Raw genomic sequence first — 25,984 nt, forward strand, 5'->3', positions numbered from 1 at the left:
ACTTTGTACTGTGAACCAGACCCTAGGAACTAGATGCATGTAATTGAATTTATGGACCCTATTCCTATGTTATTTCAGGATATTTCTGTAACTTTTACAAAATTCTAATGAAAGATAATATTCTTCTTCCTCTCCCAAATAATACACCTTACATTGACTGCTAATTTCCTTATCTAGAGATAATTTTTTTAAACGTTTATTTATTTTTGAGAAAGAGACAGAGCATGAGTGGGGGAGGGCCAGAGAGAGAGAGAGAGATACAGAATCCAAAGCAGGCTCCAGGCTCTGAGCTGTCAGCACAGAGCCTGACACGGGGCTCGAACCCACGAGCCCTGAGATCATGACCTAAGCCGAAGTCGGATGCTTAACCAACTGAGCCACCCCGGCACCCCTATATAAGGATAGTTTTTTAAAATATCATCTATCCTTAGTTTTCTAAAATGTTACCATCAAATGTCTAGGTGTGATCTGAGGTTTTTTTCTTTTTCTGTTCATTCTAAGTGGCATTCATGGACCCTTTCATTGGGAGTTTCCTGTCTTTCATTGACAATGAGATATTTTATTCTTTTTTTTTTTTCTTTACTATTTTCTCTCCTCCATTCCCTTTAGTCTGTCCTTCTGGAACTCCTCTTTGATTTTCTTCAAATGTTTGATGATTCTTCGTTGTGTCCTGTTTGCATTTTCAATTACCTATTAGCCTGCCCATATGTCTGAGCACATTTTTTTGCTTCTTATGGTTCTAGGGGAGAGGTAGGATATACTACCTGACTGAGTAGATCATTAGCAACTTCTGTAGGCATTGGAACTCCCATTTTCTTTTGGGGGTACAGTGCCCCTTGGGTACTTCCCTGCTGGTAAGGCCCAAGTAGTCCTTTTCATTGGAATTGTCTTTGCTATTTGCTGCATAGCACAGCTGGAAGAAGGAACCTGACTGTACCTACTGCCGTAATGTTAACCCAAATCATACTAAATGTTGGATTGGGACTGCCTCCTGTTCCCCATATCCACTTGCCCCAAGCTGAAGCCTCTCTCACAGTTTACAGGTGCCGTCTTCACTAATACTGGACAGTGGTTCCCTCCCTCCATGTCATCCCAGTTCTACTTTCTGTCTTTCACCAGTTCCTGCAGAATTTTTGGTCCATTGAGAGTAATTAAGTCATCTTGTAAGTCAGCATGATCTTCAAATATCTGTATATATATTTATATATGCACTTTAGATTCGTTTTAGGGTTAAGCCTGGAGAGGAAGTCTAGATGAACATGTGTTTGTTTTTACTGCCATCTGGATCCAACCCCATTGTAGTTTTCAAATGTGTTTAACAGACATACTACATTTCAAACAAAATCATATCTAGAGGATCAATATATTAAACAGGTAAAAGCAAAACTGATGTAGTTGAAGAAGAGAAGGTGACCCTGAATATGAACTTATTGGTCTCCCTTTTGCTCTCCACTGCAGCTCCTGACCCCCTCCACCAAATCTCACAACTCCGCAGAACAGTTTAAAAACCACTGACATGATTTATAGTCCAGGAGTGTCTGACCCATAATAGGTTCTTAGTAAATGGTAGCTATCGTAACTATTAAAATCATTGCCTCTTGACCTTCCCTAGCCCAAGGCCTTCCATAAGTTCTGGTACCAACTTCTGCCATTTGTACAAGCAATCTCATCTTGGAAACAAGTAAAAATATATAGATAGATTTCAGAGAATCAGTGGCAACTGAGGACCTAATAAATATGCTTAAGCATTCTCTGGGCCTCACCTGTTAACCTCGCTTAATCCCCTCAACCTGTGAGACAAGTGTTTTGATCTCCAGGACATGATGAAGAAATAGAGGCTCAGACACACATAGCAGGAATATACACAATACCAAATGTGTAAGAAATACCCATTTATTTTATTTTTAATTTAATTAAAACTAGCATGATTCCACTACAATGGTAGGAAATGACATCCAAACCATTCAGGGGGCTTTCCTCGCAAGATTCTGGATCTTGCCCAGCGTGCTGAAGCATGGAGAAGGCCTGTCCTGTCATCCCTCTGCGATTTGCACAAGAATCTATCTGCTAGATGCCCACTTTCTGTACCAGAAAAATTTCCACTGGATTGGGACACACCACAGCTCTGTGCGATGTAGGATGTCAAAGATCTTTGAGAGGTTGGAGTCCCAGTCCCTAGGGTTCAGAATCTCCAGCCGCACAGCTATCCTCTCTGAGCACTGGCTGCCTCCTCGAGCATCCCTTTTTTTTAGTGACAGGGAGGTGTTTGTCTCTTCCTTCCTGTTACCCTCAAAGAGTCTCCCTTTCTCCTCTCCTCCTAGGGACACCTAGCAGAATCTAGCAGAGTTTAAACTTTTCTAAAATAAAAGCTGCTCCCTGGAAGTGGATGCTTTCCTTGTGCAAAAAAACTCTGAGGCAAGAAAATACCAAGACCCTTCTTGGCAAGGGAGTGGTGAGGATATGGAGAATATGAGAAATTGATTCTCAGTAAATTTTTCTGCCACAAAAACGAGGTCACTGAATGATCCAAAGCCCACAGTAGTAAGAGGCAGAGCTAGGATCCACAGCATTCTTGCGGTTATGCAGACCACCTGAAGAGAACCCCTGGGCGCCCCAGTTGCTGCGGGGCAGGTGCCCCTGGGCAGGGGAGAGCAGCAGCTGCAGATCCCAAATGAGAGTGGCCCCCTGGCTTCTCTGATGGAGATCACCAGTGGATGAGATCCTGGGACTTGAGTCTTCACAGAGATGAGCTTGCAGTCCAAACCCGGACCTCTCTCACCCACAGAGGGACGATCCGTCATGTTATACTGATAAACACAGCGTGTCCCAAGGATAGAATCCAAGTTATTCTAATCTTGGCATTTCCATATGGTTTATGCTTATGTAAAGTGGTGCTTGCCAGAAACACAGTGACAACACTGTCAAAGAGCATTTAAATGGAACAAACCCAAGCACCTTCTCGAATTTGTAATACATACATTATGTAAGGGAGAAGTAAAACAAAATGACTTTTTACACATGGATGTGCTTTCAGGGGATTTTTGAATTATATTCCTTTGAACAATAATTTCATATTTCTAGATGCAACACTTGTTTTAATCCTGTTCCAACCAAGAATTTTATTTTGTTCTAAATTAATTTACTTGCGGGGTGCCTGGGTGGCACAGTCAGTTGAGCATCTGACTTCGGCTCAGGTCATGATCTCACCACTTGTGGGTTCGAGCCCCATGTCAGGCTTTGTGCCGACCGTGCGGATTCTCTGTCTCCCTCCCTCTCTGCCTCTCCCCTGCTTGCACTCTCTCTCTTAATAATAAACATTAAAAATTTTTAAAAGTAATACTAATAAATTAATTAATTTACTTGCAACGTTTGTTATTACTCAAATCAATTTTCTAAAGGCTAAGGAGTTAAGTCACTGAGAACACAGCCACTTAATTTTGGGTCTTTATTTTTCTGTGTGCAGTAGTATTTTTATACTGACCTCGACTGTCAAAAACACACTCAAAATAAAAAAGCAGGAACGGGGGAGGTGGAGTGAGTCCTCTGAACAGCCAAAATAGGGGTTGTAATGTTCAGGTTTACATTAAGGGAGACCCTGGGACCCACAATCTTTGTGTTTACCCCAGTTCACTTTCCCTTACGAAACATTTTAAACATATCACATAAATGGTGGGGAAAAAAAAATCAAAAAAATTGAAAGTACAAAGAAAAACTCTCCTGCAGATATACCACCCAAAGAATACCACTGTTCATATTTTCATCTCTTTCTTTTGGGATATTGTATACATGTGTTTCACATTTCCACCATCATTACCGTTGCCCATTTCTTTTGTAGTAATGGTCAACTATTGAATTCTCTTTTTTCTTTTTTGCTTATTGTTATAAAATAAGCATTTCCCCTATTTAAAAAAGGTAGAAACTCAGAGGTACCTGTGTGGCTCAATCGGTTGAGTGTCCTACTTCGGCCCAGGTCATGATCTCCTGGTTTGTGAGTTCAAGCCCTTCATCAGGCTCTCTGCTATCAGCACAAAGCCCGGTTGGGATTCTGTGCACCTCCCCCTTCTCCCTGCCCCTACCCCGCTCACATGGGCTCTCTCAAAAAGAAATAAAAACATTTTAAAAATTAATTAATTGTTTAAAAAGTCACTTAATTAGTTCCCTAGAGAGACTATCTTCCAGAAAATCCATTCGTCTAGATTCCATATCTTGCCTCAAACTGAAACAGTGGCATATGTGGCTAAGTGCCAGGGGTTTGAGGATGTCATAAGATAAATATCTTCTTATAGGAATTTTCCACAAAATTGAAAGAGAAGATTCACTCTAAAATAAACCCAGCCCAGACATAGGAAGTAGAACCAGAAATACATATGAATTTTTAAGATAAAACAGGAAAAGGATTTCAAAAATGAAATGTAGTTCAAGAGAAAATGATTTCATTGACATTTTTATGAATTGTAGATGCAACCCGCATTGGTAGCACTTGTGGTGGTCTTTTGTGGTACTTAAGTTTACATCTTCCAGATGTATACATAAGAAAACAGTGTCTTGGGGTGCCTAGGTGGCTCAGTTAGTTAAGCATCTGACTCTTGATTTCGGCTCAGCTCATGATCTCAGGGTTGTGAGATCAAGCCCCATGTTGGCTCTGAGCTGCACATAGAGTCTGCTTGAGATTCTCTCCCTCCCTGTCTCTCTCTGCCCCTCCCCCACTAGTGCTCTCTCTCAAAAAAAAAAAAAAGGCAGTATCTGTATGAATATATAAGAATATGTAAGCAAACCTTGCTTTGCTTTTAGCATAGAATTTCTAGGACATGTATCTGCTTCCACGCTCCATTTTAAGTATGCGTATCATGTGCTTGTATTTTGTATAATACAAAAAGAAAACAGTCCTTTATCACTGAGCATGTTGGCATTATTTTCCTTCTTTTTCTTTTTCTTTGCAATATTTGAAATGAGTTCTATTCCTTTTCTATCTTTTCTTTCTTTATCGGAAACATATTTTATGTTTAAAAATGGATTTTTTTGAGGAGCTACTATAACCTGCTTTTTTCCAAAATTAAAGATTGTATTGTGATGGAAAAAGTGCGTGACATAAAATTTGCCATCTCAACTCTTTTTAAGCGTACAGTTCAGTAGTGGTAAGTATATTTACGTTGTTATGAAACAAATCTCCAGAACAGTTTTATCTTACAAACCTGAAACTTTATACCCATTGAACAACGCTTCCTTCCCCCTGCCCCACCCCCTGGTAACCACCATTCTGCTTTGTTTTTCTATAAATTTGACTATTTAGATACCTCATATAAATAGAATTCTACGATGTTTGTCTTTTTGTGACTGGTTTATTTCATTTAGCATAATGTTCTTAAGGTCCATCCATGTTATAGCTTATGATGGGTTCTCCTTCCTTTTTAAGGCTGAATAATATTCATATATATGTATATAATATAATATACATATGTGTACATATATATATACACACACTATATATATATACACACACACACACAATTTTTTTTATTCACTCATCTATTGGTGGACATTTGAGTTACTTCTACCTCTTGGTTAATGTGAATAGTGCTGCTTGGAACACAGGTATGCAAATATCTCTTTGAGATCCTACTTTCAGTTCCTTTGGATATATACCCAGCAGTGGGATTGTGGGATCATCTGATGATTCTATTTTTAACTTTTTGAAAAACCTCCATACTATTTTCCACAATGGTAGAACTCATATTTTAAAAAAGAAGAAATGGCGGGGAGCCTGGGTGGCTCAGTCGGCTAAGCTTCCGACTTGGGCTCAGGTCGTGATCTCACGGCTGGTGGGTTCAAGCCCCCGAATGGGGCCCTGTGCTGACAGCTCAGAGCCTGGAGCCTGCTTCAGATTCTGTGTCTCCCTCTCTCTCTGCCCCTCCCCCCCTTGTGCTCTATCTTTCTCTGTCTCTCAAAAATAAATAAACATTAAAAAAAAAAAAGTAGAAATGGCAAGAAAGCATCCTGTTTGTGGAGGGTCATGTTAGACCAACACCCTAGATTCACAATGGGCAGGAATTCACTTCCCAGCTTCCATTGTCACCATTTCTTTTCCTGACAAAGCCCTGGTTTTGGTCAGGTGTTTACTCTTCCATCAGAAGATTCAACAGAATTTGACCTTATCCTCAGCTTTGGAAGTGTATCTCACTCTAAACCGTTCTTGGTAATCCCACTACCTTGCCATTGAATAGTTTAGGAACTCAGACTTCAGTCATACACAGTACAGTTTTCCCTTGAGGAGTGTTGTTGCTAGAGGAGTGAGAAGGTGACCTAAGTTGCATCAGATTGAAGGGAAAGGTTTCTGTAGGACAACTGGGTGAAAGGTTTTCTTTTTCTCCTGTGGAATATGAACAAAGTAATGTAGGTCCCCATTGTTTCCTGTAAGTCACTTATTAGCCATGAGAGTCCTAGTCTGGAGACAAAATTGTTGCACAAAGAAAGACTAAATCAAGAGAATACCAAATAAATGGAATGGAGCCCTCATGGCATTGGGCCTGGAACCCTTCTGAACTCTGGATTTGCCTATTAATAAACATCATTGTTTAAGCTAGTTTGAACTCGATTTTTCTGTAACTGGCAGCCCATAGCATCCTACCTGATATAACTCTCCCTGCTGTTCACCAACCCTTGGGGAAAACTTTGAGAATCACCTATCCATCTCACAACACTGAGGTCTAACAATTGCTCCTGTTACAATTCCTCTTTACATATTGGCTGGTCCCACAGCCAACCTGGGGACATCATGCCTCAGGACATTTCAAAATCTGACCGAAGGTTTCCATTCTGTTGCTGAGGGTTGGATGAGGAAAAGGGTTATCCCTCCTGCCAGGAGATAGCCTGTGATGAGAGCTAATGTAGAGGAAGAGAGGTTGTACCCTTGGTGGTAGCTTTGGAAGGAATGGAGTGCCTGCAGGGCTACCACTGGCTTATAATGTTCTTTTATGTGAATTAAGGGGAAAAATGCCCTTCCCAAGACACTTTACTTCCATATGACGGTAAACTGTCGTAATACATTGATTTTGTTAGCACAAAACATTTTTCTTTCATTTGCCAGAAAATTGTCATGATGAATATACAAATGTATGCTATCTAGGGTGTAAATAGCTCTCTCTTAGATCTGGCACCATTGAGCATGACACCATCTGGACAAAGGAACGTGACAGCCTATTAGAGACAGAACACAGAATGCAGAACAGACGAGAAAGCTGGTGGAGACGTACTTATAATCCATTCACTTTTAGCTCAGACATGATTTTGATAGGTAAACAACTTTTAACAAGTAAACTGGGGAGATAAGGCTTTTCTTTTAACTTTGTATTTTAAAATAATTTCAGACTCACAAAAAAGGTGCCCCCCAAAAAAACAAACCCAACCAACAACGCATCACCAAAACTAAAAATCAGTCCTCATATATCCTTCACCCAACTTCACAACTTATATAAAAAGAGTACAATTATGAAAATCAGGAAATTAACTTTGATATCATACCACTAATATACAGAGCTTATTCAGATTTACTAATTGTCACACTAATGGTTTTTTATGGTCCTGGATCCAATCCAGAATCACACATCGCATTTAGTTCTCATATTTTCTCAGTCTCCTTCAACCTAAGGTAGTTCCTCAGTGTTTGTCTTTTATTACATTGACACTTTTGGAGAGTACTGGCAGTTATTTTGTAGAATGTGCTTCAATTTGGGTTTATCTGATGTCCTTCCTAATGATTCAAAATTCAGGTTGTACATTCTTGGCAAGAATACCACAGAAGTGATGCTGTGCCCTTCTCGGTGCATCATTTCAGGAGTCGCATGATGTTAATGTGTTAACTTTAATTATGTGATTTAGGTGCTCTGTGCCTTGTTTCTCCACTATAAAGTTACTCTTACTCTCTTTATAATTAATAAATATCTTGTGTTGAGATACTTTAAAAATATACTTATATCCTGTTTCTTATCAAACTTTGTCCCACTAATTTTACTACCCATTGGTGATTCTTACCTACAGAAATTATCAGTGTGGTATTGGCCAAATAGTGAGGTCAAGATTTCAACTTTACTTTTTAATATTTATTTATTTTTGACGGTGGGAGAGGGGCCAAGAATCCAAAGCAGGCTCCACACTGTCATTACAGAGCCTGACGTGGGGCTCAAGCTCTCAAACTGTGAGATCGTGACCTGAACAGAAGTTGGACCTTTAACCAATTGAGCCACAGGCACCCGCAAGATTTCAGCTTTGGAATTAAATTTGGAAAGACTCCCCAGAAGTAGGTGAGAAACATCTTGCAATCTGAGTGTATAATCTACTGACCAAGAAAGAGCAGGAGTTTTGCAGTCAGACAGACCTAAACTCAAATATTAGCTCCACTGGGTATTAGCTATGTGACTCTAAGCAAATTAACTTCTCTGATCATTAATTCCCTTATTGGTAAAGTAGAAATTATGGAGTCTACCATATAGAGTTTTTATAATGAATATAATAAATATAAAGCACTTTGCATAGTGTCTGGCACATGATAAATGCTCAGTGAATTTTAGTTATTGTTATAATTGTTATTGTAATGAAGCGGTTCAGGACAAGTCTTCCCCAAAATGTGCCACTTTAGCATGTGGACTGTTTTGACCTGAAGGTAATTAAGACCTTGTGGGCTCAAGAGAAACTTTTTTTTTAATTAATTTATTTTGAGAGAGAGAGAGCACGCGCGCATGGGCGCAGGTGCACAAGCGGGCGAGGGGCAGAGAGAGAGGGAGAGAGAGAGAAATCCAAGCAGGCTCCATACTGTCAGCACAGACCCTGACACAGGGCCCAAACTCACTAACCATGAGATCATGACCTGAGCCAAAATCAACAGATGCTTAACTGACTGAGCCACGCAGGCACCATTCGAGAGAAACTTTTGCCCCTCTTTTAACTATGTAGAAAAATCTTCCCTGGGCGCCTGGGTGGCCCAGTTGGTTAAGCATCCGACTTCGGCTCAGATCGTGGGTTCGTGGGTTCGTGGGTTCGAGTCCTGCATCGGGCTGTATGCTGACAGCTCAGAGCCTGGAGCCTGCTTCAGATTCTGTGTGTGTCTCTCTCTCTTCCCCTCCTTCGCCATGTCTCTCTCTCCCTCTCAAAAATGAATAGACGTTAAAAAAAACAATTTAAAATAAAATGGCTCAAATGGTAACCTTATAAAAGGGGGGAGGGCGCCTGGGTGGCTCAGTTGGTTAAGCATTCGACTTTAGCTCTGATCATGATCTCCTGGTTCGTGAGTTCACGCCCCAGGTCGGGCTCCATGCTGACAGCTCAGAGCCTGGAGCCTGCTTCAGATTTTGTGTCTCCCTCTCTCTCTGCCCCACCCTGTTCATGCTCTGTCTCTCTCAAAAATAAACAAACATTTCAAAAAAATGTTTAAAAAAAAGTGATCTTTCCCAAAATAAAAATATTGGCAGAGACAAATTTTATTTGAAGACCCCATCTGTATGGCAGGGCAAACATCTAGTATGGATGAAATAATTCCTATCATAGAAACAGACTACAATCAAAGACATTTCAAAACAGTTCCTGGTCAGAGAAAGGAATGCCTGCTCTATAGCTTTGGACCAGTGTTGACTTTATGTCTTTCATTTCTTCCCTTTCCAAATAGGACACTGAGGTTATTTGTCTCTGCTTGCTACTGTATATTTGGGAATGAGAAAAGAGAGAGGACAGATAGCTCTCTTTTTTTTTTTTTTTTTTTTTTTTTTAGCTTTTACACAACCAAAAAGAACCACATGTGTACCAGATGGAGATGCCTGAGCATCTCCCAGGGCTTTTAGCTGGATTCAGTGACTTTGGATAACATTCTCAGGGGTAGGGTGGAGAGGGATCTACTCTATATATGGGAGGAAGAGTAAAAGGGAAATTCATTGGCCAGAGAGCGAATTGTAGTAGACTGACCATGTGTTTTCCAAGCTCATTTTTTTTTCTCCTAGGTACTAAGTTAAATTACATTTCTCAGCTTCTCCTGCCATTAGAGGGGGGCCACTTGGCTTGAGTTCTGACCAATGAGATGGGGAAAAAGCTATCTGATACTCCTAGGCCTAGTCCATAGCCCACAATCCTCTGTGCTCTCTTTTGTCTCCCCTCAGTGAGACTGATGTCAACATCTAGAACAATACTAGGTTCTGAATGACTGCACAGAGCAGAAACCCCCAGCTGACCACATTGAACTCTTTGTGAACAACGAATAAATATTTATTGTATTAGGCCACTGAGATTTGGAATTATTTATTACACAGAAACTAGTGTTAATTATGCTGACTAAGAAAATCTCCACCGTACTAATTTAACATGCTAAATGTTATACAACAATGGGCAGCTAAATGTTTATTCAGAGATTCAAGATCCATTAAATACATTATTTCCGTTGGATGATTTCTGACCAGCCAGTTTGGTAAATAAATTTTAATTTTCTAAAGGTTGCCTTCAGAATACAAATATACCTGCCCATAATGGAATAATGGATGTCATAACTGAATGTGCCCAAGGGGTGGGCTAGAAAAGGATACCAAATGAAGTAGGTAAAGCCTTAAAGTGGGTAAAGCCTAGGTCCAATCCTGAGTCAAGATCAGAGACAGTCTCTCATCCAAGGTTCAACCAAGCAAAGAGAAACCACCATGGGTGTTTAGAAGAGAGACTCTACGGTGAGAGAAAGAGGAAGAGGCAGAGAAGCTAATCTGAGGACAGTGAAGCAACACAGACATTACCAACAGCACAAAGCCACCACCACCCTTAGACTGAAAAACAGGGAAAAGGTGGTTTAATTGGAGCCCAGGAGTTATGATCACCCAGCAGAAGAGGCTGTCAAGGCAAGCACATCCCCCAAAGGTGGAGACTTTGGAAGAAGGGCAGCAGTTTTGGAGATGCCACCCAAGGGAAGGAGAGTAAGACTCTACCATTCCGTCACTAGTGCCGCCCAATGGCTAATGCCAGCTGGAATCCAAGTGACTCAGGGGTCTGAGAAAGACAGCCTTACAGGAGCCAGTCCACCTGCCTTACTGAGCCGGGTAGGCAGGCCACAGGCAAAGGATCTGAGCACACGAAAGTGTAGGACATGCAGAAACTCTAGGGAAGAGATGTAGAACACTCTATTCTCAGTAAAATCAAAGCTCAAGGGTTAGAGCAACTTAAAAGAGCATTGCAGTCAAAGGTGGGACATTTTTAAATGTTCTTGCTTCTCAGAGATGCTGTTCCACTTGTTGTGATTAAAGTCACCACTTTTTTATTTTTATTCTAGGTCATGGAAGAGCCAGCATGTGGGGGAACTTTATTCCTATGTCCAAATATGAAATCTGTTCAGATGTAGCTTCCTTCTCCTTCAATTTTTGTAAGCAAATTTGATTAAGTGTTTGAGAACTGCAGAAATGAAAAGTGGAACACAGTCTGCCACTGCTAATTCGCAGCTCTGTGATATTGGGCAAACCACTTAACTGACTTCTGTGGTTCTATTTTTCTCGTCTCTCAGATGGACACATACCTTCTTCCTTATCTCATTGGCCTATTGGAATGATCATAGTTTTTGTTTGGTTGGTTGATTGGTTTTAATGAGACAATGTGAAATACTGGTATACAGAAAAGCATCATATAATGTAGAACATTATACATATTAGTATGCTCCAAATCTATCTTCCCACCATTCTATCCTTTATTTTGCGGGTCAGCTTTACTGAGATATAAATTAAATACAATTAATTTCATTAAGGTAAGTAAGTGTACAATTCAATGAGTTTTGGCCAATATATATAGATATGTAACCACTGCCACAATCATGATACAGAATATATCCATTGACCCCCAAATTATCCCTGGTGCCCATTTACATTTTTATGTTTTTTTTTTAATTTTTTTTTTAACATTTATTTATTTTTGAGACAGAGAGAGACAGAGCATGAATGGGGGGAGGGCCAGAGAGAGAGGGAGACACAGAATCTGAAGCAGGCTCCAGGCTCTGAGCTGTCGGCACAGAGCCTGATGCGGGGCTCGGACTCACGGACCGTGAGATCGTGACCTGAGCGAAGTCGGATGCTCAACCGACTGAGCCACCCAGGCGCCCCACATTTTTATGTTTTGAGTCAGTACATACTCAAGAGAAATGAAAACATACATCCACACAAAAACTTGTACATAAATATTCATAGTAGCATTATTCATAATAGCCCCAAAGTGGAAACAACCCAAATGTCTATCAACTATCAAATGGGTAAGTAAAACATGGTATATCCTTGCAGTGGAATATTATTCAGCCATGAAAAGAAACGTATGGACGAAAAGAAACCAGTCACAAAAGACCACATATTATATGATTTCATTTATATGAAATGTCCAGCATAGGCAAATCTATAGAGATGGAAAGTAGGTCAGTGTTTCTCTAGGGCTGGGGGTTAAGGGGAAATGGGGAGTGACTGCAAATAGGTATGAGGTTTCCTTTTGGGGTGGTAAAAATGTTCTAAAATTGATTTTGGTGATGACTGCACAATTCTGTGAATATACTAAAAAACCATTGAATTGTACCCTTCGAATGGATATATTGTATGGTATATGAATTATGTCTCCACTAAGCTCTTACCAAAAAACTAATTCAAGAATTAAAGGAAATCTAAAACAAAGGCAAAATTCCAAGCACAATATTTCATTATAGTTTTTGTATACTATTTTTTCTTCAAAGTTACAAGAGCATTTCTATAAATTAATAACAAAGGAAGATCGCATCCACAATCCTAATAGCCTAAGAAAGCAAACTATTTGATTATTTCATATCCCTTCTTCACCTCATCTTTGAGTATGTTTGCTTGATTTACAGTCATAAATGGTACAGACACGATTAGTAGGTTGCTTTCATCAGTTAACATTTTTCCTTATTGCTGCATAGTTTTCACTGTGATCATTTTGAGAAATACATGACATTCCACCTAACCGACCACATTCCTCCATCCACTCAGACACCCACACCAGAAAGCTGAGCTATACCTATGTTGCTCTTGTCACTACCCTAGTTCAGAACAACGTACTCTCTTGCCTAAATTACTGCAAATGTTTTCTAACTGGTGCCCTTGCTTTTTGTGGTCTAGCAATCCATCCTCCACACAGCAAGACAGGCCTGAAACTGGTGTCTTCAGTGATTCCCAACCAACTATGCATGAGAGGCCAAACCACTCCAATGGCTCACAGACCGCTTCAGGCTGGGCTCTTGCCTGCATTTTCAGCCTCATTACCCCCCTGTCCCCTACCCCACTCCATATCCCCTGTGTTCACTGAAATGCACACAGCATAGCGTGTGGGGTTTACTCTGCCCAGAATAACTCACCCACACTGCCCCCTCCTGTCCACTCGGCAAACTCCTACTTCTCCTCTAAGGTTTGGCATAAACATTGCCTCCATGGAGGAGCATCTCCTATCCTCCCCAGGAGGGAGGTACTCCCACCTCCATACTCCTAGATACCTTCGTACATATCTCCATTTTGTATTGTACTTCCCATGCATGCTCTATGCCTACCTCTCTCCCCAGAGTAGGAATTATGCTGTCTTCAGCTTCCAGCACTTCAGCATCTGGCACATAGTACGTCCCAGGAAATGTCGTTTCAGCAATTTAAGATTTATAACTACTGGGGCGCCTGGGTGGCTCAGTCGGTTAAGCATCTGACTTTGGCTCAGGTCATGATCTCCTGGTTTGTGAGTTCGAGCCCCGTGTCGGGCTGTGTGCTGACAGCTGGGAGCCTGGAGCCTGCTTTGGATTCTGTGTCTCCCTCTCTTCTCTCTCTGCCCCTCCCCTGCTCCTCCTCTCTCTCCCTCTCTCTCTCTCTCTCTCTCTGTCTCTCTCTCTCTCTGTCTCAAAAATACATAAATGTTACAAAAATAATAAAAATAAAAAATAAAAATTATACCTACTGTGCTAATTCACTATTTCCAGGCACTATTCAAATCACTTTCCACATATTATCTATTTAATCCTCTAAACAACCTTACAAGGTGGGTATTATTATTATTATTACCATTTTAAAGATGAGAAGACTGAAGAAGTTAAATAAGCTGCCCCAAATCATTACAAAGCTAGTAAGTGACAGGGTCAAGATTTGAACTTAGGCAGTGTGATTCCATGCTCCTGATCACTACACTGAACTACCTCTTGAAGAAATAAGCCATTCTTTATTGCCATATGCATAGGTTACTTGTAATCTGTCTATCCTTCCCTCCCTCTCTCCATCACTCTCTCTGATATAGATGGCACTGTAATACACAATTGTATGTATAGCTTATTTTCCTTATTTTGAATTTGGCTTAAGATAAATCCCTGAGTAGAATTTAAAGATACATTACAAGATGACGTTTTTTGGATCTTCATATGTCCAATAACAACTTTACTTACCATGACATAGCTTGTGCTGAAGAGGTGAAAGTGTCAAGGCCTCGGGCCATCCCAGCTGATACAGGATCAGGCAGATGGGGTCACGTACTCTGAAGGCTGAAGATGGCTGCAGGAGAAGTGCAAGAAGGGGCAAACTGGTATGAATCTGCCTCGGCTGGCAGCTGGCCTAACTTCACAATATAGCCCTTGATCTAATTTTAGGATGAAAGAACGGAAAACACTTCGATGTTGCTTCTCAAAATGTCCAAGTATTAATGACTTAGTGGCCAAATTACAGCACCAGTCCTCTCAATAACACTCCTTTATGCCATGAAGTAGGTTAACACTGAGCCGTACGAATATACATTTTTGAAGCCAGCCACCATGTAAGTCTGACTGCTCTGTGACTCTTGTGAGGAAGCCCAAGCTAGCCCAGAAGAGGTATCCTGTGGAGAGTGACGATCAGCCCAAGCTGCTCCAGCCGTCCCAACCTAGGTGCCAGACATGGAAATGAAGGAGCTACCTTGGACATTTTAGCTCCAGGAGACATGTGTGGAGGAATAACGGAAGAAACAAACTGTAACCCGAGGTCAGGCCTCAGATGTATGGCTGCAGTGAAACCAGCCCAGCCATCTATGGTCATTTGAGCCATCCCAGCCACTTAGGCATCATCATGAATAGACGAGCTGTTTCCCCTGAGTGCTGTCCAAACTCCAGATCCACAAAATTAAGAGCATAACACATGCTGTTTGCTGCTAAACAAACAAAACCTTTTTTTTTATCCACCCTGAAATTTGAAAAAGATCATTTGAATGAGAAACGCTGGCTGAAAATAAGTGCTCTTCCTCTTCTACCTAGCCGCTGACTTGGCTCCCATGTAAAAGCAGCTGCTCACCATTGGCAAGGATTTGATCCAGAGTCACACGTGTGACCTCTCAGAGCAGCAGCAGCAGTGGCTGCTGAAGGCTTATCCTGGCAGTTTTCTTCCTCTGCTTTACCCCCAGAGGACCAGGGGTGATCCGTGAAAGCTGGCGCTCCTCGGACTGCTGGAGGGCGCTCCAGCCACTCGGCTGCCTATGCCTGATAGAGGAGGGAAAACTCTGGCTTTCACCGTAACCCAACCTGGGGTCAAATCCCAGCTCCATCACCTAAACTGGGGATATATTTCTGGTCGTATAATTCTGAGCAGCTTAATGAATGTGGAGGCCCTGGGTTTTCTCCTCTTTGAAATGAGGACAGTAACACCTAACTTAGTAAGTGTGCTTTCAGGGTTAAATGAGCCTTACCTCCCTGGCATTCCATAATAATGACAGCTACTGTTTACTGAGCATCAAAAATGACTTCAAATTCCTTATCACCATCCTCAGGTGGTTGCTCAACACTGCCTGGCAGTTTCAGAAATACTGCCTGGCAATTTCAGATGTAAATTGGATGTTGCACTATTTTACATTCACATCCTTCCTCTCTCAAGCTTCCCTCAGACCCTTGTTCTCATGACTCTATGCTGATGACCTCACCGCAGGTTTCACGGATAAAAGAGAAGGAAGCTACCTCCTCTTTCGGTCATCAAACCTAAACTGCTCCCTGCATCTGCATTTACTTCTCCTTTCCTCTTTCAACAGTGGAGGAAGGGCCCCTCCTCCCATTGCAGGCCTGTCCATCTATTTGTGTTCTAGATCCCTTCATCTTTCCCCTCTCCACTGATCATTCTGTCAGCACTCAAATAGGCTCCACTATCTCCCATCTTTGGAAACCTTCCTTTGAGCCCTGCATTCCCTCCAGGCACTGCCCTGTTTCTCTGCTCCCTTTCTGGCAGACTCTCGAAGTTTCTACAGACCCCATCTCTACTCCATCACCTCTGCACTCACTAGCTCACTCGGATTTGGATTCCAGCTTCACCACTCCTCTGAGATTGTTTTTGTCAGGGTCGCCAATGGTTTTTTATTGTCAACAGCAATGTCTACTTCATTGTTCTCCTTTCCACTTCTCAGCAGCATCAGGCTAGCTTGGACTTTCTGAAATATTCTCCTCTCCTACTTCCAGTGAAACCATAATCTCCTGGCTTTCCCCTTCTTTTGTGGGGGTCTCCATCCTTGGTCTTCTTTCCTTTCTCAACACCATGTGTCAATGTTGATACTTCTCAAGATTTGATCCTGGCTCCTCTTCTATTCCTACATGTTTCCCTAGATGACCTCATCCACCACGAACTTGAAATACAATATTATGCTGATGCTTTCAAATGTGTATCTATAGTTCAGGCCTCTCTCATCCACCTCCAGACTCACATATCTGCCTGCCTAGTTCACGTAACTACTTTGAAGCTTACCTCTTCCAATTCCACTCTCTTGCTTAAATCAAGAAACCAGAAGTATCCTAGACCTGTTCCTTTTCCTAACTCCCTACATTAGTCTAATAATTTCTGTTAATTTTACTTCCAAAATAGGTCTCAGAACTGTCCCCTTCTGTCCATCTCTGAAGCCATACTCCCATCACTCTCATCTGAACGGCTCCCTCCTGTTGGATCTCTCCCTGCTTTTCCTCTTGCCCCTGCTCCTCCCCATTCCCTACCTAACATCCAGAGTTCTCTTTCTCAACATAAATAAATCAGTTATTGTCATTGCCCACTTCAAAACTGTCAGTAGTTTCCCATTATGCTTAGAACAATCCAGACTGTTTGCTATGGACTGCCAGGCCTCTGGCCCCCAAACCCTGCCTACACCTTCAACCTCATCTGAACCCACTCTTCTCCCTTGTGATGCTCCAGGCACACTGGCCTTCTGGAAGTTTCAAGCATTCCTATCCCATGGCCTTTTGACTGTGGTGCCCTCTGTCTTACTCGTCACCTAGATCGCACCTTCTCGTATTTTGGATTTTTATCGGTTATGAATGGTCTTTCTTGCCAGCAAATAAAAAGAACCTCATCTAAGAAAGGCTAATACACATGGAAGCTTTTCTCTTATAACAAAATTTCCAGAAGTCAGTATTCTAGGGCTGGCACAGCAGCTCCATGAGATCAGAGGAACTTGGCCTCTCCCTAGATTTCATCTCTACCATCCTTCGTATGCTGACCTCCCGTGTCTGGCCTCATCCTTGCTGCCTCATGGTCAGAAGATGGCTCCTACACTTTAAGGCCTTCACGCCATATCCCAGGCAGAAGAAGGGGAGCTAGGGGGCAAAGCCTACTTCTTCTCTAACTTTTCATTACACAGAATTTCAAACATAAAAAATAGAATAATATAACAGCCCCCTCATGGATCCATCATGCAGCCACAATAATTATGAACTTGTAGCCAATCTTGTTTCGCCTCCCCACACACTTCTCCCTTTCCACTTACTATTTTGAAGCAAGTCACAGATGTTATATTATTTTTTCCCAAAATGTTTCGCTATATATCTCTAAAAGACAAAGCTCTTCCTTTTTTAAATATAACCACGATACCATTACCACACAAAAAATGAACAATTCCTGGATATCATCAAATATCTGGATTTCAAATTTCCAATTGTCCCAGAAGAGTCATATTTTTTGTACTTAAAAGTATCCAAATAAGACCAATACTTGCCATGATGTGTTCTTGATGTCTTTCAATCTATAGGATCCCCTTTTATCTTTTTTTTTTTCCTCTCAATTTGTTTTTGAGAAATCAAGTCATTTGTCCCCAGAGTTTCCCACAATCTAGATTTTCCTGATTTCATCCTGATGGTATCCTCTGTCTTCCATGTCTTATAAACTCACAGTTGGATCTACAGGTTTCATTAGACTCAGGCTTGGTTTTTTGTTACTGTAGCTTTTGTTCATTTGTTTGTGTGTTTGCTTGCTTGTTTGTTTGGCAAGACTGCTTTGTAGGAGGTGATGTGTTCTGCTGTCTGGAGTCACCTAATATCTGATTGTCTCTCTTTTTGTAATATTAGCAGGTTTTGATGATTAATGTCTAGATCCATGAATTCATTAGGTTATAAAATGTTGGTACATTAATTCAATCATTCTTTCTTCATTTATTAGTTGGAATACTTTTATAAAGAGAAACTTGCTCCCCCTATTATTAGGTTACCCAATGGATACAGACAATAAAGGAAAGGTAAAATATTTGATTCTTTTCTTTAGTTTGCTAGTTTTCAAAGTAATGAGTTGACTCACTAGCACCCTCCAATGATGACCACTCAGGGATCCTTTTTTAAAAAATTGTCTTTATGTAGGCGCTTGGGTGGCTCAGTCAGTTGAGTGTCTGACTTTGGTTCAAGCCATGATCTCATGGTTCATGGGTTCCAGCCCCGCATCAGGCTCTGTGCTGACAGCTCAGAGCCTGGAGCCTGCTTCAGATTCGGTGTCTCCCTCTCTCCCTGCCCCTCCCCTGCTTGCTCTCTCTCTACATATATCTCAAAAATAAATAAACATTTAAAAAAACTTTTTAGGGAGTCTCTCAAAAAAATAAAATAAAAAATAAAAAAAATTGTCTTTATGAACTTATAGATTTAAACATATTTGACATATTTTGACATACATTGCAATTCTCCATATTGATGCTCAAATGGTCCCATCTCTGACCTTTGGGAGTGTCCTTACATTGGTTCACCATTTCCTTTTCTATGAGAAAAACTAAAGCTTTCTTGAAACATCACTTGGCCAGTTTCCACATCTGTCTTACTGGCCAGAGTTATGTCACATGGCCACCCTGAGCTTGATGATGATGGCAGACAAAGTTTGAGTCATTCATCATCTCTTCCAAGAGGCTTCCCCTGGTGCCCTATCTAAAGAATGCACCCCCCTATTATTCTGCGGAACTCTATCCTGTTTACTTCCTTTACACTACCAACCAGAAACTGTGGTTATTTTATTTGTCCATTTGTTAAGAGTCTGAACTGCATCACTGGGCTGTGAGCTTCATGACGTTTTCCCTAGCACAATACCTGCAGATGTACACAGAAGATACTCAGTAGGTATTTGTTGAATAAATAAAGGTAGGCACGTCTATTATCTCCATTGTATACATTATATACAGTGCTGTCCAATACCATAGCCAGTAGCCACATGTTGCTATTTCAATTAATGTAGTATAACTACTATGGAAAACAATGTGGAAGTTCTTCAAAAAATTAAAAACAGAACTACCATATAGTCCAGCAATCCCACTTCTGGGTACGTATCCAGAGGAATCAAAATCAGGATCTTAAAGAGCTCTCTGCACCCCTGTGTTCACCACAGTGCTCTTCACAGCTGCCAAGACATTGAAACAAACTAAATGTCCATCAACAGACAAATGGATTAAAAAATGTTGCACACAGATACAATGGGATATTATTCAGCTTTATATAAGAGGAAACCCTGCCATTTGCAACAGCAAATGAACCTAGAAGACATTATGCGAAGTGAAAGAAACCAGACACAGGACAAATACTACATGATGCCACTTCTATGAGGAATCTAAAATTGAAGCTCACATAAACAGAGAACAGAATGGCAATTGCCAGGGCCAGGAGGAGAGGGAAATAGGAAAGTGTTAGTCAAAGGGTACGAAGTTACAGTTAAGCAAGATAAGTCTTAGAGATGTATGGCATAGATGGTGCAGCATAAATACCGTATCCATACTTATAAATTTGCCAAGAAAGTGGTTCTTATGTCAAGTGTTCTTACCACATGATAAATGATAATAATCATCATCATAATAATAAGGAGGGCAGAAGGAAGCTTTTGCAGGTGATGGATAAGTTTATAGCATAGATTGTAGTAATGGTTTCATGGGTCTACACTTATCTCCAAACTCATCAAGATGTAGACATTAAATATGTGTAGCTTTTTTATATGTCAATCATACCTCAATAAAGTGGTTTCAAAAATAATTACATAAAAATGCAAATTAACTTAAATTTAAAATCCAGTTTCTTAGTCACACTAGCCATATACTGACTACTCAAAAACCACATCTGAATAGTGACTACCACCATGTAGATCTAATGCATTTTACCTCATCACAGAATTCTACTGGAAAATGCTGGATAGAAGAAGAAATTGGCTGAGAGGTAAATTAGCCAAGGTCATACAGCTACTAAGAGGAGGAGTTGGGATTCAAACTCATGTCTGAGTGACTTTAGAGCTAGAACTCAACACTGTAACACATTCATCATTCTGTTATTACTTGCTTACTCCTGCTTTCCACTTCAGACCCTCTAACGGAATTTACAGGGAGCTTCAAGCCTGGCTACCTCACAGAGTGACCAACTGTCCTAATTTGCCTGGGCCTGAGGGCGTTCCCGGGATGCAGAAAAATTCTGGGCAAACCGTTGTTAGAAAACAAAATTCAACCAGGTAAATTTGAAGATCCAGTTGGCTTTATTAAGCAATTCATGATTTGGGCAGTATGCCATCTAGCAAGTAGAAACGGAGTTCTGCGGAGTATACAAAATGGAGGGTTTTTACAGGAAAAAGGGTGGGGCAAGAAGCTGTTCATAAAAAGAAAAGGTCACCTTCCCTTAGCGAGAGGGATGGTGGGTCTTATCAGGTGAATTACCTCAGCTTTCTGTGGGGAATGGAGAAGGTCCCTGTGACAAATTACTTTATTGGTGCTTACCAGAAAATTCCTGACTGACTGGTTAAGACTACATTTCTGAGAGAGGTTGAAACTGTAGTTAGGTTAGGTGTCAAGCCTATAGCATAAGTAACTTTATTTTGGATCTGTGGTTTTCTTTTTTTGTTTTTTAAGTAGGTTCTATGCCCAGCGTGGGGCTTGAACTCATGGCCCTGAGGTCAAGAGTCACACTGGCTTTCTTCGAACACTGTGCTACCTAATTATCAAAATTCTCTATTGAGGTTTGTGACAGGTAAATAGATGGTCTCACTCAACTCCATTTCAACCCCTTGTAATATGTGCCCTATTACATGCTAGAAGTGAGAAAATTGAAGACTTCATTTCCCAGAGTCCCTTAGAGCTTGGATCCCATACATAGTCTAGCTCTGGCCAAGCAGATGCACTTGGGCAACATCCAGAAGGCCAGCTTGAAAAGGAAGCTGCATTTCTGCTGTTTTATCAGCTAGGCAGTTCTGGGGCAGCAGAGATCTGAGCGTATTATCTTGGATGTCATGGCTTTGGAGAGACAGAATACGGGCATGCATTTTGCGGTGTAGATTTAGCCTGAGCCAGCCAGTCCTGGAACTGGCAATAGTAGCAATGACTCCCTGATTTCTTGGTTTACTGTTGTATCAGAAGCGGCAGCTCCCGAATCACTGTTCCCTGAGTAAGCGTATTCTGTGGTGGAATCCTGAGCGTCATTACTGGGAGCCCAGCCTGGATCCTGCTCTTTCAGCCTTTCAAGGGATTTTTATCCTCTTAGCTCTCTGTGTGAATTCACTTTATGCTGAAGGGAGTTAAAGTGACTTTTATTATTTGCGGCTGAAGAACCTTCACTATTCAGCAGGGACTTCCTCTGGAAAACAAGGGAGCCTGTATAACAAATCTGAGTGTCCTGAACACTGGGACCGTAATATAAAACTCTCCCTGACACTGCTATCCTTCTCTAAGGAAGGTGCATACATCCTAGTCACCGGTATCCTCCAAATACTGGAACTTGGTTATGGAGAAACGTACACACACACACACACACACACACACACACACACATTTTTTCCTCTTCCATATGCTGGAATGTTCTTCCAAATCTCTTTACATGACAGTTCACATCTTAATCTCTCTACCTTCAGGTACCAGCATCAGTTGTGGCTTCCTCAACTTCCCCAATCTAAACTGGCCCCCCTCTTCCAGTTATTTTCTTTCACATCATTTTGTTCAATTTTTATGTTACTTAACACAGCCTGTATTTATTTACTTGTTTATTTTCTGTCTTCCCCTGTCCCCACCTTTCTCCCTGCCCAGAAGAATGTATACCCCGTGAAAGGAGGGACATTTTTTTTTGCATTGTTCATCACCGTAACCTCACCGCCTTGGAACAGTGGCTTGCACATGGTAGCATCATTTAAACATATTTGTTGAATAAATTACAAAATAGAGATTGTTGTAGCTAGGACATTTTTTAACAGGGGGAAATGTTCTTGTGTGAACAAGACTTAACTGAGACTGCAAAGAAACAATGAGAAATAAGGAGACCCAACAATTGTGATGAAAGGCATTGCTGTGCAGGTAGCGGAGTATTAGAGCGGACATTTGCAACCACGGTGTAAACTCTGGGTAATGAGAGTAATACACTGACTTTTGGGAGGCACTATGGTGAGTTACGAAGTGTGCAGTTTCTAGAGCCACCTAAACATGAGTTCAAATGCCAGTTCCACGTTTCTGCTGTCTGAATTTGGGCAAGTTCATGAGCTTCTCTCAGTTTCCTTCCCTCATCTGGAATATGAGGAGAATAATAGTACCCAACACACATGCCTACTGTGCTGATTAACAAGATGACACTTATAATGTGCTTAGTACATGGCCTGTGTATGTAGCATATGGCCTATGAGGACTCAATAAGTGTTAGGTAATAAGAGTATTATAATTTTGCTAAACCCAGCTCCATTCCTGAAATTATGCCCAATACTTGGGGTTACTCTGATTATAACCTATTACATTTCTAGCAGCCCAACCCTATCCCCCTTCACCAAATCATAATTAGTAGGTGCTCAAAAAATATAGTGACTGACAGGAAGTTTGGCTCATGCGGGGTATATTCCATTCATGTATAAACAGTTATTATTGGTGGTGCTGATGCTATATTTTTCCATCTCTGTTGACCAAAAACAAAACAAAACCAAAGAGAAACTTAAATAGGCAACTAAGAATATTGGGTAGAAATACTCCATCATCAGAGAGAAGAGCAACCAATATAAAGAACATTAAAGAGGAAAGAAGTGGCTAAACCTTTCCAATGATTCATTCCAGTGATTAATTTTCCCTACATTTGATTTGTCCTATTGAGAGGGACAGGGCCAATTCATTCTTTCATTCAGCAAGTATTTATGAAATGCCTACTAAATTTATGATGTAGAAAGAACGGGCTAGGAATGCCTTCTCTAAATTCACCCCAACCTTGGTTAGCTTCTACTCAATATTTAGAATTCAGCTCAAATACCATTTCCTCTGCTAAAGCTTAAAACTAGGCCAGGTCACCCTGGTGTGTGTCCTCATGGCACTGGAAGTCTTACCTTTTCCCCACTTGCTTTTTTGGTGATTATGTGCTTAATGCATGTCTCTTCTGTAGTCTACACAAAGGTAGGGACTTTGGTTTTATTCAAGAGTATATCCCTGGTACTTAGCTTGGGGCCTGCTACATAGTAGTTGCCGAGTTTTCTGAAGAGAGGAAAAGATTGAGGCTTTGAAGAAGGGGTCATCAGAACCTCACTCTAACACTGTTCATTCACCAGAGCAGCTTTTGCTTGTTCGTGGTGGCCTCTGACTCCCCCAGGCAGCTCTGCTCTTAGGACCCTGCAGAAAGCAGTATGGAAAATCACTGTAATCAAAAATAACACTACACTCAAAAATAGTCTCCTATACCTCTTGTATGAGGTGGCCTTGTGGCAAATCTCTAAGCAAGGCACCAACGCCTATAACAAAAGCAACAATGAAATAAGGAAGTTCATATTGGGGCAATATTATCCTGGCAGCTAAAGTTCTAGGAATTCTTTTTAAAGATTTTATTTTTTTTAAGTAATCTCTATATTCAACATGAGGCTTGAACTCACAACTCACAGAAACACAGGGAGTAAACGTGAGTGGCAGGAGATTAAGGCTGAAGCAGGCAGTGTATGAAGGACCTGGATGTACCCTGCTAAAGAGTTTAGAATATTATGAATTATGGAGCACCCACGTAGGAATTTAGGTACAAAAATGTCAGGATCAGATCTACATTTTTAAAAGATCATCATTTTAAAATTTTTTTTAATTTTTAATGTTTATTTTGAGAGAGAGAGAGAGAGAGACTGAGTGTGAGCAGGGGAGGGGCATAGAGAGAGAGAGACACACAGAATCTGAAGCAGGCTCCAGGCTCTGAGCTGTCAGCACAGAGCCCGACGCGGGGCTCAAACTCACAGACTGCAAGATCATGACCTGAGCCGAAGTCGGATGCTTAACCGACTGAGCCACCCAGGTTCCCTGAGATCATCGGGTTAAAAAAAAAAAAAAAATGTTTATTTATTTGTCTTTTTATTTGTTTTGAGAAAGAGGGAGATAGCAGGGAAGGGGCAGAGAGAGAGTGAGAGGGAGGAGAAATCCCAAGCAGGTCCTCGATGTCAACGCAGAGCCCCATGTGGGGCTTGATCTCATGAACTGTGAGATCATGACCTGAGCTGAAATCAAGAGTTGGAAGCTTAACTGACTGAGCCACCCAGGTGTCCCAAAGGTCGTCCTTTTTAAAGTGTAAGACTCAAAGAGAATATAGGCAGAAGGTCTTGGTCCTTTTCTGCCGATTTCATCTTGCATGTTGAAACCACTACATCACCAGTTGGCCAAACTGGAAACAGAAATCACCCTAGCCTTACCTCTCCCTCACCCTCCAAATGCCCACCAAGTCCTATGGATTCTACCCTTAAAAGTTTCTTGAATCTACACAATGCTATCATTCCCACTGCTATGTCCTTTCCTCTGACCCTTATCACTGCTTATCTGAACTTTTCCAATAGCCTTCTATCTGGTCTTCCTCCATATGGACCTCCTCCCCCAATTATTTGCTAGGCTGCTACAGGAGATTCTTCCAGAATGCAGGTCTGGTAGTGTTTCTATAACCTAAAACTTTTTAGTGTTTTCCCGTGAGCCTTAGGAACTCTTTCCTACTGGCAGAAAGCCATCTAAGATTTGGACCCATCTAACATTTTCAGCTGCAAATGCTCACCTCCTCCCTTGCAAAGCTGTCCTTCAGCCTTGTTGAACTCCTGGCAGATTCCCAAACAGGCCAGAAGGCTTCAAACCTCCCACAGAGTCTCCATTCCCTCCTTCTGAATGGATTTCCTTCAACCTTCCCTAAAGAAATCCCATTATATTCAAAATTCAGTTTAAGGGTTATTTCCTCCCTGAAGCCAGGTTTTTTGTTTTTTAATGTTTATTTATTTTTTGAGAGAGAGAGAGACAGAGTGCGAGCAGGGGAGGGACAGAGGGAGAGGGAGACACAGAATCCGAACCAGGCTCCAGGCTCTGGGCTGTCAGCACAGGGCCCCGATGCAGGGCTTGAACTCACTCACACAAGCTGTGAGATCATGACCTGAGCAGAAGCCAGACGCCCAACTGACTGAGCCACCCAGGCACCCCAAATTTTAAACTCCGTTTTAGTACCACTTCTCTTCTTTCTCCTTCCTGTAGCTCGCTGTCTGGAGTCCTCTGGAGTTACTTCCATGGCAGATGTCATTGTTCGATGTTTGTCCAAGCAAGGACCATCTACATCATAATCTCTTTGTTGTTGGACTTTTTAAAATATTTGTTTGTTTGTTTATTGAGAGAGGGTGCAAGTGAGTGAGGGACAGAGAGAGAGGGAGAAGGAGAGAGAGAGAGAGAATCCCACGAGGGGCAGAGAGAGAGGGAGAGAGAGAGAAGCAGGGCTCACCCAAAGCAGGGCTTGAGGTCATCCGGTGAGGGCTTGAACTCATGAACCATGAGATCATAACCAGAGCTGAAA

The 25,984-nt window shown here is 41.4% G+C and overlaps 1 long non-coding RNA gene across 1 annotated transcript in view; it reads left to right on the top strand.

The window, feature by feature from the left end:
* Nucleotides 1-11,475, top strand: part of LOC115527100 — a 30,444-nt gene extending 18,969 nt beyond the window's left edge. The window contains exon 3 of the long non-coding RNA XR_003972840.2: nt 11,288-11,475. This is a non-coding gene — a long non-coding RNA (uncharacterized LOC115527100). The remainder of the gene's footprint in view (nt 1-11,287) is intronic.
* The last annotated feature ends 14,509 nt before the right edge of the window (nt 11,476-25,984 follow it).

The sequence above is a fragment of the Lynx canadensis genome, chromosome D2, assembly GCF_007474595.2.
Source record: "Lynx canadensis isolate LIC74 chromosome D2, mLynCan4.pri.v2, whole genome shotgun sequence".
NCBI lineage: Eukaryota > Metazoa > Chordata > Mammalia > Carnivora > Felidae > Lynx > Lynx canadensis.